A 15,621-nucleotide genomic window follows, 5' to 3' on the forward strand; every position below is an offset into this window, starting at 1 on the left:
GTAATACCACAGGGAGAGTCAAGAGAAGGATTCCACCCCCAACTTAGGGGCATCACCCTTGTTAGGAACACACAGTGGTTCCTTCAAGACCCTAAAATTCACTAGACACTGGCTGCATCACCGTTTCCCTGGGCAACTGGGGCATTTACACATCATTATCTTTTAGAAATCGGAAGGAAGAGAGTGACAACAACAATACGTGTGGTCTGGAGTCTCAGAATCCACCTCCACACAGAAAGCTCAGTGAACAATCATCCTCAGACCAGGACATCTTTTGACACTCCAACACTTGGGTATAAGCCTGAGGCCACCCAACCAGTCTGCAGAACTGAGTCACACTTGGCTTGGAAGGGGAGGAAGAAGGTCTCACTCTGACAACGCCAACCCTCCTCCTTCCCCAGACATCCACACCACCACACAGGATGCTTTCCCTGGAACATGGCTCCACAGAAGGAAAGGAGACATGCCAGCCATCATCCAGCCACCCTAGCATTCCTGATCCCTCCAGGACCCCACTCCACTATCACCTCAAAGGCAACCCTGGTGGAAATGGCAGTTAGGAGGCAGTGATCATGGTGACCAGCGTGTGCACCTTGCTGGACCTTCAGTGTTGCTGTCAGCTAAGATGCTTGAACACAGATACAGGCGAACCTCAGTCCAGCAGAGCTGGTTGCCATAAAAAGCCCAATGGGAAGTTCAACCTAGCTTCCGTCCTAGATGGTTTCTTTCCTGCCCAGCTCAATGCTCATCACATTCACCTCACCAACACAGGGACAGTCCCACTTTCTGGATTCCAAATTGTCAAAGGGATTACAATGCCTTCAATTAGAAAGTCTAACAGTATCCCTAATCAGCAAAAAATCAGGGCCAATGACAGACCTCTCCTAGAGAGATTCCTATCTCTGTGCATTTAAGACAAGTGTGGAGTTAGGCCAGCTACACCTCCAATTCATTCAGCTACAAGGTACCCAAGGCTCCACTCTGAAACAGAAGCATTCCTGAATTGTGCATGAGCATAGCCTCAGGCCATACCTTTCCTAAGAAAGGACTCTGAATAACCTCAGAATCCAGCCTGCACCCTCTGCCCAACAGCAGACCCCAAAGACTAGAATGGCCCACCCAGGTTATATATCATATAATCATCCTCACCAGAAGCCACTGCAATACTCAGCCAGGAGCCCCACTTGGTAGCACAGTCCAGATAATTGCTTCAAGAGAGAGTGGAGCTCAGCAGCTACCACCCCTGGTGTCAGAACAAAGGCATGTGGCTCACATGACTGAAGAGTGATCAACAGGCCTGCCTGCCTATTGTGGTAACTAGCTCAACCTCTAGAGTCACAGTGTAGGGAGCCAGATTAACATGACCACAGCCATCTTCATTCATAACCTGGCCTAATAACTAATCCTATCCAGTCCTGCATAGTTACACTGCATACCACAGAAAAACAAAACCACTATGGTGTCACTGGAGTGGGTTATGGAAGACTATAACATTGCCAGTGCCAGGAACGTGCCTTATTTTTCCAGATAACTTTCATGGTTGCTTTCTCCACAATTTATTTCAGGAAACACAGAAAGAGGCAGCACTTCCAAATTCATTCTATGAGGCCAATATTACCCTGATCCCAAAACCAGGCAAAGATACATCAAAGAAAGAAAACTTTAGACTAATATCTCTTATTGAAAGACCCCAGCCCAGCAACCTTAGGCTTAGTTACAAAATTATTAGGGCACGTCACAAACCTGCAGACAATGTGTTTTTCAGATAATCAGTTAAGTGTGACCGATTGAAAAGGGAAAAACAGGATGGTTGGGAAAGAGCAGAAAAATAGATTCCAGGGCATGCCTGACTAAACAGGGGCTAATAAGCAGGAATAAAAAATGACCAAGAATGCTCATATGTAACTGTCATGTGTTATTTTTCCAGGAACATAAAATGGAAAATAACTTTACCCTTTAGGTAACCTATATGCTGGGTTCAAAATAGCCAATAAGAAACCTGTTGCTTACCGCGCGCGCGAAACGTGCCCCTTGACCCTATAAAAAACCTGTACCCCAAAGCCCGGTGTGCCAGCTCACCGAAGCTCCAGCTGAGGTTTCGCTGAGCACCCACAGGCGTCTGTGTCTGAATAAACCTCATGCATTTGCAGCCAGTGCCTCCTGCGTCTTTCCTGGACAGGGAATCGGTGGGTCTTTCATTTGGCGAGCCAGCCAGGAGAACTCCTGTAACCCCGTCCGGATCCCTGCCCGAGGAACACCCGATAACCACTGGGAGGTAAGCTGGCCAGCTCGTGTCATTTTGTGTCTCTGTCTATGTCTGATTGTTATCTGTTCATGCGCAGCGTCTGTACGATTACGCGTAATTGCTCTGTATTCTGGGCAGCTTGAGAAGGAGTTGACGAACTCAGACTTCTCCCCTGTCACCCTGGGAGACGTCCCAGGGGCTCAGGGAGGCCCATCTTGGGGGGCCTCCAATGTTCTGTAGAGTACACTGTACTCGTGGGTGGCGGAGGTGACGGTATCCCTCCTCTCCCTAATCCGTCAGGTACGTTCGGTTTGTGCTTGAGCCGCGCAGCGTTCTCTGTGTCCAGTCTGATATTTGTGTCTGTCTTCCTGCCTTTGTACTTTCTCATTCCATCTAAGACTAACCTGGGACCTTAAAACCAGTAGATATCCCTTAACACTTAGGTGGCTTCTTTAGTCTACAGATCCGCCATGAAGAAAAAAAAAAAGTCAAGAGAGAAATTTGAGCCGATCAAAGTACATACCCTCTTCCCCCTTTAAGACCTAAGACAGATAAAAACTGACTCTACTGGAAAGTTAGGAGATATGCCAGATTGCCTGAAATTGGGTCTATCCAAATAAGTTAATCCTGTAAGTAAAGGAGAGACTGAGAAACTCCCAGCAGCTGCCAGAGCCATCTTCGCTCTGGGGAGTTTCCTCATTCTTTCCCTGCACTGCAAGGATTACTCCACCTGAATGCAGTAAAGTCAGTCACACTGAGACCCTTGATTTTACACCTATAGTTGCCCCTATGTAAAAACATCTGGTCCACTCATGGGAAAATCTATGGTGCCACTGATAGGAGTCATAATTAAATGAAAGTTCAAAACCTGGAGAGATATTTTCTTATCTAGTTGTCTGATTGTTTCTTGGGGATAATCTAGGTTAAATGTGTGTCTAAAAGATAATTTTTTTGTAACAATCTGGTACCTAAATAAGTTTGAAGCATTGCATAATCCTGCAGTTAAAAGTTGGGGTTAGGTAATTGTTTAGTTTGTGATTTCAGATAATTCATGCCAGAAAACTTAAATACTTAGGATAAAAAAAAATTAAAAGAACTCTACTTCCAAGTTGGCAAGTAACTCCCAATCATTCAGTTTTATTTTTTCCATCAATTTTGAACTGGGTAGCCTAAAAAGATTTCACTAGGTGTACCAGTGCATTAATTTGGGCAAGGATAGTAAATTATGATTTGGTATCTGTTCCCCTTAGTGTGTAAGATTCAGAAAAAAAAAAAAAGTTAAATTAAAATGTTGGTCTGGCTTATTAAAATAACATTAAATAGCAACAGTCTTGGAAATATTTAAAGCTTAATTTTGGATGTACATGGTAAGTGTGTGTTTTTCTTTTAAGATTTTTTTTTCCAGGTGATTTAATGTAACTTAGTACTACTTTAAAAACTTCAGAACAAAGAAAGTGACTTAATGATCCTGAAGGGATCTCTTCTGATGGTAGCTTTATATTATTAAGTAAATTCCTATTTTCAGTTTTGTGTGAGCAAGTTTTTCTAGTATAAAAAAAAAATAATAAAAGTGTCTTTTTATGGGAACTCAAACTAGATTAAACCAGAGGGTAAATTGTATGGCATTTACTAATTACTGGCCAGTCAATTTTTTCTAGGATTTTTGCTTTTTCCTTAGATTTTGTATTTTTTTGAGCTCATGATTTTGATCCTACAGACAAGTTAATGTTTTTCTGATAAGTTCTATTTTTGATCAACTATGGAGTTTTTAAACATTGCAATGAGATATCACCTGAAAAAGCAACAAGGCCTTTGCTATTGTATTGTGTTACACTTGTTACGTGTTGTATGTCAATATGTCTGTATGTGTGTATGTCCATGTATCATGTAGTGATATGACAATTGACAGATAAAGAGCGCTCATAAAAAATTTTAAAAATGGATCCAAATATCTTTGACTCACGTGATTCAAATGGTTCAATTTAAATTGGGTAAACAGATAAAAAAAACTAGAAGGTTCTAGATATAAATTTAATAAAAAAATTTTCTGGATAAAAGTCTATATGATTAAATAATTTAAAAAGTTTAAGTAAATGATATAAAAAAGGTCTGTATAAGTTGCTTATAAGTGTAAGTTTTTGAACAAGTAATCTTAAAAAAAATTAAACAGCTGGTTAAACAAGTGCTGTTGTTTTAAAAAATTGTGCTATGTTATCTCTTTAAAAGCTAAACTTGGTTAATATAAAAACATCAATGTAATTGTGGTGCCATTAATATGTTTATATCTTCCAGGTATACAAGTCTGTAAGGTAAAAGCTTCAAAAGAACATTATATCAAACTGGTATCCTAAAGTTTTATGGTAATTTTAGGCTTAAAAAAAACATGTTAAGGATTTATTTATATCATTTGTGTTCTATAACTGGACTTGTTATCAATAAGATATGTAAAGTTCTATGTTACTTTTTACACTGAGATACAATTTAAATATATTTTTAAGTTAATGAGAGCCTAATCTGTGTAAAGGTTTTATTGCAAAACACAAAAGTACTTTGCCACTTTTCTACAAAAGGCTAAAAGCTTTCAGCCTTTCTTTAATTCATGTTTTAAATGTAATATTATGTTATGTTTGCTCAAGTTCACAACAATTTATGTAAACTTTATAAAATGATGTCTAAAAAGTAAAGATCAGTCTCAGAACTGCAGTACTTAAGATTTATAAAGAGCCCCGCCTTACTTGAGATAAAGCTCTATGTCCCATCCCACTATATGTAAAAGTGACTATAAAAAAAGTAGGCTAGATTTCAGTACATTTAAAGTTATGTCCAAAAGTTAGTTTTTGTTAAGATTACTAAGTTCTCAAACAGGAAATTATAATGTATAACTCTGCCAAAATTCAAGATAGCTATTATATGAACTAAATATGTTTTTACTCTTTGATAATTTTATCTTGTAGTTTTCAAAATGGCTGAAAGACTGCCTGTTAATGTTTTGCAGAGGTACTGATTTAAGAACTCACAACCTGGGTTAATGTAAAATAAAAAGTTATCACCTACAGGATAGAGAGACATTAAAGCCCAGTGCTCTTAATATAAGGCTGTTGACTTATTTGCTAGATGTTTAAGATCAAGTTTTAAAATTAAAAATTTGGCTTTTGCCTTCTGAGTCAGTCTGAGTCAGGGGATAGGGGACTTTTCCAAAGGGCTCTGCAACTCTAGGCCACATAACCTCCTGAACAGGGAGATTAATGAGACCAGTGAAGGACAGAAAGCCAATCAGTGCATTTGCTGTGAAGAGGAGGGTCATTAAAAAAGGGAGACATCCCTGATGCTTCTGAGGGAAGCCACATGGTCAAGCAAGGCCTGGACCCATCCTAGCGCAAATGGCACTAGCAGATCTGAAAAGCTGCTATAAAGTTCCCGAGGACTCCCAAGGAAACTCAGCTGACTATTAACAATAGATAGAAACAAAGGTCAGTTTGACTTGCTTCATCTTAAACACTTAGCAAAGACAGTCAAAGCCAAAACACAGCTATTCCTGGACATTTTAAATAATAAAATAATAGTTAAATGTAACTTCCATAAATAAGTAAACTGGAGGCTACAAAAGAGATTCTTAGGTGGAAATGCCTGATAACTATCAAAAGGAACTGCCAGAGTAGTTTTTAGTTTAAGGCTTTTATTTCTAACCTACACAGGTAGGCTTAATGTTTACTAATATGGTTATCCAGCCCTAGTAACAGAATTAAAGATTTCTCTATTAGACACAGAGGTCAAATTAGTAAAAACTTTTGTAAGATCAGATGACATTAAATTATTAAACTGTGTCTTAAAAAAAGAGGACATCTGTAACCCTAAAAGTTAAATGTTATGTTTACAGTCCTAGTAACTGGGGATGTTAAAGCCTGGTGAGGAAACTTATGTACAGTGACATGTTCCAGCTGCTGCAACACTTATTCAGTACTCATGGTTTTTGTTTCTCTCATAGAAGCACCCATCCCCAGATGACAACCTGTTTTTCCCCAACCAGACCTCAAATGGAACTGACTTCTAAAAGAAAACTCATGTCCCCCACGTCGCTCCCCAACGTCTTCAAGCCCCCTCATGTTCGACACCCCTTTTTCAGCTCTGAAGCAGCCAGAACGAGTCATCGCCCCTTCTCCACACAGCAATAAAGTTTCTAAAATTAGGGGGGGAACTAAGCCAAAAGTAGATAGATAGTGTAAATAGGTAAATCGAGTCAGGTTGGATCTAGGAGGTCAATTTTAAGTAAGTCTGGAAAGTTAAAGACTGTCCCCTGAGGATTACTGTTTACCAAGATGTAGAGCCAGCCCAAATAGGCCCCCAACTGAGGGAACCATGATTGGTTCCCAAGTTTCCAGACAAAGGGGGGAATGAAAGACCCCAGCCCAGCAACCTTAGGCTTAGTTACAAAATTATTAGGGCACGTCACAAACCTGCAGACAATGTGTTTTTCAGATAATCAGTTAAGTGTGACCGATTGAAAAGGGAAAAACAGGATGGTTGGGAAAGAGCAGAAAAATAGATTCCAGGGCATGCCTGACTAAACAGGGGCTAATAAGCAGGAATAAAAAATGACCAAGAATGCTCATATGTAACTGTCATGTGTTATTTTTCCAGGAACATAAAATGGAAAATAACTTTACCCTTTAGGTAACCTATATGCTGGGTTCAAAATAGCCAATAAGAAACCTGTTGCTTACCGCGCACGCGAAACCTGCCCCTTGACCCTATAAAAAACCTGTACCCCAAAGCCCGGTGTGCCAGCTCACTGAAGCTCCGGCTGAGGTTTCGCTGAGCACCCACAGGCGTCTGTGTCTGAATAAACCTCTTGCGTTTGCAGCCAGTGCCTCGTGCGTCTTTCTTGGACAGGGAGTCGGTGGGTCTTTCATTATAAAAATAGATGCAAAAATTCTCAGTAAATTCTGGCAAATTGAAAACAATAACATATCAAAAAGATTGTGCACCATGATCAAGTGGGATTCATCCCAGGGATACAAGGTTGGTTCTACATACAAAAATCATTAAATGTAATTCATCACTGCAATAGATTCAAAGATAAGAATCATATGATCATCTCAATAGATGTAGAAAAAACGTTTGACAAAATACAGCACCCTTTCATGTTCAAAACACTAGAAAAACTGGGGATAACAGGAACATATCTCAACATCATAAAGGCTATCTATGCAAAACTTAAGGCCAGAATCATCCTAAATGAAGAAAAATTAAAGGCATTCCCTCTAAAAACTGGAACAAGACAGGATGCCCTCTTTCACCACTTCTATTCAACATAGTTCTTAAAATGCTGGCTAGAGCAATTAGACAAATGAAAGAAATTAAAGAGATATGTATAGGAAAAGAAGTACTTAAATTAACACTATTTGCTGATGATATGATTCTATACCTAGAAGACCCAAAAAACTCCACCAGAAAACTTCTAGAACTAGTAAATGAATTCAGCAAAGTAGCAGGATATAAAATCAACACCCATCAATCAAAGGCATTTCTGTATATCAGTGACAAATCCTCAGAAAGGAAAATGAAGAAAATGACCCCATTTACAATAACTTCAAAAAATTAAGATACCTGGGAATCAACTTAACTAAAGAGGTAAAAGATCTATACAACGAAAACTACAGAACCCTAAAGAGAGAAAACAAAGAAGACCTTAGAAGATGGAAAGATCTACCTTGCTCTTGGGTAGGCAGAATTAATATTATCAAAATGACCATACTACCAAAAGCACTATAGAGATTTAATGCAATTCTGATCAAAATCCCAATGGCATTGCACTGTCATTTATTTTTTAGAAATCAATTAAAAAAACAGCTGAATATGTGTGGATTTATATCAAGATTCTCAATAGTATCCTGTTTGTGTGCAAGAGACAATTTTTGAGATTCCTGAGGAAATTTATTTGTGCTCTGGAAATTAGAAAATATGCAAGAAGTGTTGATATTGCTGTGCAATAAGAATATTTTAATAATATATTTCAGTTTTTTCTACTACATGGAGTTTCAGGTTGTCATGAATTTCCTTTACAAAAATGACAGACTAAGTGGTTCTTAAAGAAAGAAGAAAAGCATACAAATGAATTATCAGAGCAAATAATACATTCCAAAAATATCGAAAATTATTTTATATAGGATGGATATAAGAGAGTTCATCGGAATACAGTCTCTCCTTTGTGTATGTTTGAAAACTTCGGTAAAAAGTTGAAAAATATCATCTCAGCAAGAAGCTAGGGACTTACACATGAATAGCTATATTTAAAACTGGATTTTGGGAATAGAGCCAGAATATGAGAGAAATCAGGGAAGTACAAACCTTTTATTATGGTATATCCCAGCCCCAGTTCCCCAGAGCTAAAAATGCCCTGAAAGTAGAGAGAAGGACCCCAGTCAACAATTCTAATGAAACTCACCAATAAATGCAAAAGACTAGAAGTGATTACTTTTTCCCATTAAAACTACCTTAGTTCTCCTGAATGATGATCTATGAGCTCTCAAGTGTTCAGTCACACCACTGCAATTCCTCTGAAGAGACTCTTGGATTTTGGGTTATAAGATGCCATCGTTAAAATTCCCTACGTGGCACTTGAACAAGGCACACAAACCTATGCCCTTGACACACACACAAACATATGTATACAATCACACTTTCAATCACCAATGCTTCCTTTTCACTAGACAGATGCAGTTCAGATTATGACACCTCTCCTCCAGCAATACAAACACTGAATGTTTTCCTGAGAGACACCTACTCCTCTGAAACAAGGAAGCAGAAACACACATTTCATAGCTCTTGGGGTGAAAATTTACACTTGTACATGTGCTGTACCCAGGATCTTAATCAAAGGGCCCTCTGAAAATTTTGCTTCATGTTTATATTCATAAATTATACATAAATACATAATCTTCCAATATGTGAAAACTCATGCACACACACATCTTCTATGCACATATAAAACCAAATATTTTATTTACTCTTTAAAACTATAAGTGTATTATATAAACCAAGCATATTAAAAACTCTGTGAAGTTCCATATGTTCCATATTTTATAGACATTTCTATTTGATGGTGATATAAAATCCTATGCAGTTCTGTATCTCTAAGCCACTCTGGTGACACCATGAGCCATGTGAATCTCAGTGTTCATTCAGGAAGTTGAGGCCCAACCTAGGGTGGAGGGTGGGCATGCATAGGGCCTGGGTGCTGCTTGGCACTGTACTGATCTAGGACAAAGGGGAGAGAAGCTTTTAAATGGATCAGCTTTTTATGGTCCTGCCACATGCATCTCCTTACTTGGTCTTACCAAGAGCAGGAAACCATGCCTGGCTTTGACTCACCTACAACTGTCCCCTCCCAGCCTTTTACAAGGAGCATTATATTGTGTTTCTACCAGTTGCTCAAACAGACTCTTAAAAACAACCCTGCTAAATGCAGAAAGCTGTGTATGGTTTTCACACCCCTAACACTGTAGTCTCCCAGCCTTTAGAATGAGAAATCTTTCATATCCCACCAGTTGGCTAAAAGGATACTTTTACTAAATACCTGTGAATATATAAGAGAATGGAACTGTTACAAACTCTACTGAACATGCAACAGATGAAACACCCACAGTCCATCCCTAATAAAATCATACACTGAGATAACACAGCCTGCTCCACTATAATCTAGTTATGTACATTTGCCAACACTATTACTTTTGTATTCATCAAGACCTTTTCAGTTGCAAAGAATTGAATCCCACTTTAAACTGCCTAAACCACAGTGTTTTTCAGGTATTGGGTCCAATAAATATACATGGTATTACACAGATAATAAATATTGGAACTGAAAAAGAAAAAATAGGAATAAGCTGGACATAAAGTTGCAAAAATTGTTCTTTAAACTTCAGAAAATGAAAATTGCCTTTGCTCAAAAAAAGTCTAAACAACTTTAAGAAAAAAAGATGTTATGTAAATGAAGTACCTGATAGATATTTTAAAAGACATATGCACAAGTAAAAAGAAATACATATTCTTGGGTGAAATAAGAAAAAATAAACTTTTCAATCTTTCTCACATGAGTGAAAATATGTAATGTAATATTCACTGAAACGTCATAGTTACTTTTATTTTTCTGACCTCAACAAAATAACTTTAAATTTTATGAAAAAAAACACATTATGAGAATCACATGATAAATTAGAAATATGAATAGGGACTATAGGCCTTGTCCTCCCAAGTATTCAAAGCTTCTTAATCAAAACACATTCTGTAGCATAAACGGAAAAATAAGGCAGTGGAATAAAACAGTTCTGAGCACACACCAGCACATAGAAAATTACAATAATATGTATATAGTATAATATACATATAAATATACATATGTATAAAGTGACAGATAATGGAATTAGTATTAAAGTGAGTTCTGATAGTAGACTATTATTTGAGAAAATAAAAAATGCTCTTAACACTGGAGGAACAAAAAGCAACAAAACATAATCTGGAAATAATGTGTCCATGAATCAGATTTGGAAAAACCTAAAAGGTTGAAGTAGACAAAATTATAAGGAAGAGTTAACCAATTGGAAAAATATTCGTAGCACATATAAAAGAGCTGGGCTATGTTCCTAATAACACAGGGCCTTATTCGTGCCACATAAATAGACACACACACACACAAACACACACACACATACACACACACACACACACACATACACACACACACACACTTACTTCAGTGCAACGAATGAAGAACAGAATTAGAACCAAAAGAAGTTGGGACAAAGGACTATCCTTGGAGAAAACTAATACAATTAGATGTTTCGACAGTTTACTTAAAGGTCTTTTTGCAAAAAGAAAACAGCAACACTGGAAGAGTTGAAAAAAATAAAATGATGTGTAAAAATGTTTCTATATCTCAGACTGGGAAAGACACAAACAAATTGGGATCCAGAACTCTTCAAGAAAACCTTTATCAGTTGACTCCTGAAATCAAAAATCCTACATGACAAACATAAAGAACAGCTCCAAAAAATTTATGCATACCACATACTAAAAAGCTGAATTAATATCCAAATAGAGAATTAAAGAAACTAATTCTATAAAGATGGATAGCCATATTAAAAATGGCTAACAAATGTGAATAGTAAAATCCCATGAAATGCAAATGCCCAACATATTATGGAAACAGAAAGCAAAAGCTAAAGCTTGATATTCCATTCATAAAATTAACAAAACTTAAAATTTATAACATCTGGAGCTGGAGAAAGTATGTAAAAGCTACAGCTCCCATACACTGCTGATCAAAGAGGAGGGGCTGCTCAAGACTCTGAAGGTTATTTAAGCATAACATGAGCAGAGCAACTAACCAACTAACCTAAGACGCTCCTAGGATACAAAGAAAACAGCAAAAGAAAAGAAACACAAGAGTGGAAAGCTAATACTTCAGAATGGTTACTGCAGTCTTGTTCAAAAAGGCAAAAAGCAGAAAAAAAGTTTAAATATCTATCAACACTGGTGAGTTCAAAAGAAAATGGTCCTTAAAGCTTTCAATGCAAATACTAAATGAAGAAGTTAACTTTGTAAGAATGGTGAACATGTCTACAATACATTTCCAAGTGAAAATGCAAGGTAAAGAACTCATATACAAAAAAAAATTAAAAATTAAAAAAAGAATTCATATACACTTCACCATTAGATATTATTGAATAAAATAGATATAAAGTTTGCATTACATAAATGCATACATATTCAATAACTTCAATAAAGAGAAAACATGCATACAAAACTGCTAAGAATACTTCCCTGTAGGATTGGCAAAAAATATAATAATAAAATGGTTCACATCCTAATATGTTTCTCAGGGTTTTTCTGAAGCAGTAATAGAAAGAGAGCATAAAAATGACATGAATTGGGGCCTGGGGATACAGCTCAGTTGGTAGAGTGCTTGCTGAACATGCACAAGGCACTCATTCAATCCCAAGCAAAACCAAAAACAAACAAACAAACAGATAAAAAAGAAATGATATGAATTCCATCACTGATATGCACAATAAATATCAATGAGGCCAGCTTTATAGAATTTGCTAACCCGAACTTAATGAATAGGCACCAAACAATTGTTAACCCAGGAAGAAATGCCAGATACAATACAATGGATATTAAAGGAATAACAGCTCAGTAACGGTTCTTTCTTAACGCCCAAAGCCAGGTTTTCCACAGGGTGCTAAAAGAGACACAACATACCTTGGGTAGTGGCTTTCCCGGGTGGCAGTTGATTCCACCAATGAAGATCATGTTGGGCATCACAGGTCTGGGATAGTCCAAAACAAAGTCAGTTCTTATCAACCAAATAGATATTTGGCTGAAGAGATCACCTATTGTGACAGGTGTTGGGAGAATTTCAGAAGCAACTTCCAAGGCAGTTTGGAAAAAATAAGGGCAAAATAAATGCTCTTCCAAGTAGATTAGAGTGTTCCTTACTCTCTCCATGAAACTCAAAGCATCTGAGGACATCGAGAAAACTCTGGGAACATAAGACAGAGGACTGGGGCATTGTGCACCATCTTCAAGGTAATAGCAAAACACTCCCCTGGTAAAGACCACAGATGGAAGTGAAAAGTATTTGGAAACAACTAAGCCACACACATCAAAAGGATCCAAAAAGACTGCATCAAAAGAGGTCTCCTTTAAGTACTCCACTAGCTTCTTGTCATTAAACAAACTCCTACACCGTGAAAAAGTGATGTCAAAAAATGCTTTGGATGAACCCATTGCTAGACCATACATACTTTGTTCTGGAGTTTTCCATTGAGTGTCAGCAAAAATCTTGAATTCTCGGTCCAAGTCCTCCAGAGTGTAAGAAGTTGAATAAGTCTTCACTGTAAAATTCAGTGACTGTCCCAGTTGCCAACTCACCTCTGGCATGACAGCAACCACCTCATTCCCTCTGTGGACAAGTTTCTCCACCACTGACCGCATGGTAAACCAGTGGCTGCCATCCATGGGCACCACCAGCAGCTTGCCTGCCTGGGCAGAGCCAGATGCCAGCAGCAGACACACACACAGAGGAAGGACGGCAGGCAAAAGAGCAGGAGCCATGGGATAGCTGAGCCCCCAGCAATCCAGCTGCTTGGACACAAAGCTCAAGGGATACGGTAGGCAGAAGAAGTACAGGTACTTAGATAACAGAACAGTTCATGTGGGTGTGCTCATCAATTTGTGAAAATGTATTATGCCCGAAGTCAATCATTTACTCAGAGGAGACTTGATTAATGAATGACATCTGTTGACCTACATGGCTGATGTGTTCTCCAGGTTTATAATCTTTGCCTCCTAGGAGCCTCATGCCCTGTAACACAATGTGATTTAGTAACAGAATTACTAGGCAATGGATTGGGACTGTGTCATCTGGAAGGATTAAGGACAAATCTCAATAAACATTACATTTTAGAATTTGTTCAAAATAAAACCTGGAATTTATCTTCATAGCACTAGAGACTCTTTGCTCAGAATGAAGTGGGAGATCCAGCTTCAAAGGAACTCCTGGAAGGGCCTCAGTCCTGACCTGCTCCCTGCCAGTGAATGGTGGTTCATCACTGAATGTGCCATGGAAACACACTGCTGCTGCTGTCTCTCCAACTTTTAACAGGAGTCATGCTCCATTCCCAAACCCTCTGAGGCCTCTGAAATGCCACAACAGGATTGAGAGCCCACTACATTTGACCCTATGTGGCCACCATCTATAGTAACTCGCTTTCTCTTGACTCCTCCAGAGCAGCAGGTCATCACCTAGCCAATGCTTGCCTCAGCATTATGGAGAAGGCCTCTGACTTCCCATATGATTTCATGCCCCAACCAGAGATTTAGAGATCTGTTGTGGATCCATGACCCATGAGCCCTCCCTGAGGGATGTCAGTGCTTCTCTCCCACACTCTAGTGAGCATTCTTTGTGGACACAGGACACACAGTCTCCATGTTCTCACCCTCCTTCCACAGGACCCACACTTTGTCCAGCCAGAGAAAAGTACATAGCAACAGTTTGTTCCACTGGACTCAACTACATTAGGCAGTTTTACATACCTTCACAGGTGAGCACAGTGCCATTTCTCCAGTAATACCACAGGGAAAGTCAAGAGAGCGATTCCACCCCCAACCAAGGGGCATCACCCTTGTTAGGAACACACAGTGGTTCCTTCAAGACCCTGAATGTTACCAGATACTGCCTGTATCACAGCTTTGGCAACTGTCATGTTACATCATTGTCTTTAGAAAATCGGAAGGAGGAGAGTGACAACAACAATACGTGTGGTCTGGAGTCTAAGAATCCACCTCCACACAGAAAGCTCAGTGAACAATCATCCTCAGACCAGGACACCTTTTGACATTCCAACACTTGGGTATAAGCCTGAGGCCACCCAACCAGTCTGCAGAACTGATTCACACTTGGCTTGGAAGGGGAGGAAGAAGGTGTCACTCTGACAACGCCAACCCTCCTCCTTCCCCAGATATCCACACCACCACACAGGATGCTTTCCCTGGAACATGGCTCCACAGAAGGAAAGGAGACATTCCGGCCATCATCCAGCCACCCTAACATTCCATGATCCCTCCAGGACCCCACTCCACTATCACCTCAAAGGCAACCCTGGTGGAAATGGCAGTTAGGAGGCAGTGATCATGGTGACCAGCGTGTGCACCTTGCTGGACCTTCAGTGTTGCTGTCAGCTAAGATGCTTGAACACAGATACAGGCGAACCTCAGTCCAGCAGAGCTGGTTGCCATAAAAAGTCCAATGGGAAGTTCAACCTAGCTTCCGTCCTAGATGGTTTCTTTCCTGCCCAGCTCAATGCTCATCACATTCACCTCACCAACACAGGGACAGTCCCACTTTCTGGATTCCAAATTGTCAAAGGGATTACAATGTCTTCAATTAGAAAGTCTAACAGTATCCCTAATCAGCAAAAAAATCAGGACCAATGACAAACCTCTCCTAGAGAAATTCCCATCTCTGTGCATTTAAGGCAAGTGTGGAGTTAGGCCAGCTACACCTCCAATTCATCCAGACACAAGGTACCCAAGGCTCTGAAAAAGAAGCATTCCTGAATTGTGCATGAGCATAGCCTCAGGCCATACCTTTCCTAAGAAAGGACTCTGAATAACCCCAGAACCCGACCTGCACCCTCTGCTCAATAGCAGACCCCAAAGACTAGAATGGCCCATCCAGGTTATATATCATATAATCATCCTCACCAGAAGCCACTCCAGTACTCAGCCAGGAGCCCCACTTGGTAGCACAGTCCAGATAATTGTTCAAGAGAGAGTGGAGCTCAACAGCTACCACCCCTGGTGTCAGAACAAAG

General features: G+C 39.2%; 1 pseudogene; it reads right to left on the reverse strand.

Annotated features, from left to right (window-relative positions):
* Positions 1-12,436: 12,436 nt before the first annotated feature.
* Positions 12,437-13,360, reverse strand: LOC143407247 (UDP-glucuronosyltransferase 1A9 pseudogene; annotated as a pseudogene).
* Positions 13,361-15,621: the final 2,261 nt, after the last annotated feature.

Source organism: Callospermophilus lateralis, chromosome 9, assembly GCF_048772815.1.
Source record: "Callospermophilus lateralis isolate mCalLat2 chromosome 9, mCalLat2.hap1, whole genome shotgun sequence".
Classification (NCBI taxonomy): Eukaryota; Metazoa; Chordata; class Mammalia; order Rodentia; family Sciuridae; genus Callospermophilus; species Callospermophilus lateralis.